At 35.8% G+C, this 2,484-nt stretch overlaps 1 protein-coding gene across 1 annotated transcript in view; it reads right to left on the bottom strand.

The window, feature by feature from the left end:
• Window positions 1–2,484, bottom strand: part of LOC112574760 (tenascin-like) — a 121,243-nt gene that overhangs the window by 74,524 nt on the left and 44,235 nt on the right. The window lies entirely within an intron of this gene.

Below are 2,484 nucleotides of genomic sequence, written 5' to 3'. Positions count from 1 at the left end.
AAGAGCACTGGAAAACTTAACTGAGGATTCAAATCATTAGACGGCCCTTAAAGTTTTTTTTTATTATTTTCATGTCGAAAGAAAAATTCCAATATTACTTGTGTTGTTTATTATTATCCAGAGGAACGCTTATAAGTCATGGCAGGAATTATTTAAAATATTTCATGTAAATATTGCTTTCTCACCAATCAAGTGGTTTTATAATGTGATATCATTTGTCCCGGTGTCCGGTCACTTAATCCCCAGACACTTCATCCCCGACACTTAATCCCCTAGACATTTAATCCCTAAGCACTTCATCCCCAACACTTAATCCCCTAGACATTTAATCCCTAAGCACTTCATCCCCGACACTTAATCCCCAGGCACTTAATCCTTTATAAAGCATTATGTAATGCTTCTGTCAAAGCATTGAATTAGAATACGTCAGGGATGGGCAATTAATTTTCCCAAGGGGGCGCATGAGAAATTGAGATGGTTTTAGAGGGCCAGACTATAATTAACTCAGTTTTACCCAGTACTGTATATATAGTATATATACTGGCGGGCTGGGCAGTGGGCGGGCGGGTCAGAGACAGGAGGCCGGCCTGATCCGGCCCGCGGGCCGGCCTTTGCCCAGGTCTGGAATACGTCATCCCCACACACTTATTCCTGTATAGAGCAATGTGTGATTTCTAATCACTGATTCTTTTATAAAGAATTGTTTAATGCCTGTATAACACGAACAAACAACTCTGTGGAGGGTTGGCATCACGCCCTTCAATCTCTCTTCTCCTGTCATCACCCAACAATGTGGACATTCCTTGATGGTCTACGTAAGGATTGTCAGCTACACAAGGCGTCTGTTCTACAATCATGCGCCGGCACAGAGAAACGTCCAGAGAGGAAATACGCTGAGTTAGCAACATTGTAGAGAGATATGAGTCAATGGATCGTCTTCTGTACCTCCGATTTTTGGCTTACCTTTCATATTGATTAACAACAATTACCTCGCGAACACTCAAGAACAGTTTTCATATCATATTGTTGAGGAACATTACATTTACTAGCTTATATGAACTTTAACTAATGTTGTAGATGTTCAAATGACGTTGAAGTTAAAAGCATGATTTGAATTTGAATTATTTGAATTTCAATTAAATTTTTCGCTGACTTCATAATTTTTATAGTTAAGGATTTAGTTTAGGGATTAAGTGTCTGGGGATTAAGTGACTGCGAACCATTTGTCCCGGCTTAATTAATATTTCTTAGCGCTTAACCAATGAAATGCTCTAAAATAAATGCAATAGATGAACCTGATACCTGACTTTAAATAAAATAAATCTTAGATTTTAATTGATTTTTTCAGAACTGCCAAACGAGATTCATATCTTTGTCCTTTTCTCTCCATTTTGCTAATAACGTAAATGATTCTACATGACACATTTTAAATAATTAACAACGGATGCTGTTTAATCAAACCGACAATAAGCTGAAACGTTTAGCAACATTTTAAGATTTTCCCGTTCTTGTTTAATCAAGTTGTTTCGATAAGTGTTCTTCTATAATGGACACAAGTTTAAAGTGTTAGAAAAAAAGTACTTGAATTTAAAATGAGTCCGGAGTTTAATGTGATGCATCGTTCAGAATCCAGAATTTCTGAAGTATTTGAAAATATCAAGCATTGTTTTGCCCTTTTTATTAGTATTGAATTGAAAGTCTTTTATTTTTGTTTCCTTCGGATGTCATCTTGTCTGTACATAATAGGAACAGTTTGAACAGTTTTTCCCATTATTATTTTACGGTGATGGTTTTAAAAGAGTTTTACTTCCTTGTAATCAGAAAATTGCTACAAACATGTTCAGCACATTGTCCATACATGTCTTTGGCTCTTTGCTTTATTTACTGTAGACAAAAGTAACGCTGTGCGAGTATAATCTATATACAGACATCTACTCCTGCTCAACCAAAGATTACATGGCAGTTGTGTTTGTTCGTCGATGTGTGAAATTGTAGATTTACCTGTAAAATATTGTTAGATGAGTGATGCTTGCATTTATACTTTGCTAATATGAATTTTCTGTTTCTTTTTGAATATTATTTCCTTTCGAGAATTGCAACTAAATAAATAAGATAGGCAACAAATTACAGGTCATTGCTAATTTCGTGACACAATGAACTTTGTCTTTCTGTGTGAGCAGAGGACCGTGGGTAGGCAGAATTGTAAAGTTTTCTGTACTAATCCTACATGCTGATTGTTATTGCAGCAATAAAACAAAAATTACAAAAAAGGCTTGCGTTGAACACACTTCATTTCCTGAACGGAAAAAGAAAGTAAAATGGTTAACCGGGTAGGTTGGTGTCAACAATTGGCAGACACATACCCACTCAGTCACGACGTACCTATTGAAAAATGTAATGAACGTAGACAACAAGGAAGACGAAATAAGCGGTACAAGATAACTTTAATCATACGTAAAATAAAAATAACAAAATGTGAAAATT

Source organism: Pomacea canaliculata, linkage group LG11 (genome assembly GCF_003073045.1).
Source record: "Pomacea canaliculata isolate SZHN2017 linkage group LG11, ASM307304v1, whole genome shotgun sequence".
NCBI lineage: Eukaryota > Metazoa > Mollusca > Gastropoda > Architaenioglossa > Ampullariidae > Pomacea > Pomacea canaliculata.
The sequence above is the reverse complement of the archived record's forward strand: the minus strand, read 5'-3'. Positions and strand labels throughout refer to the sequence as shown.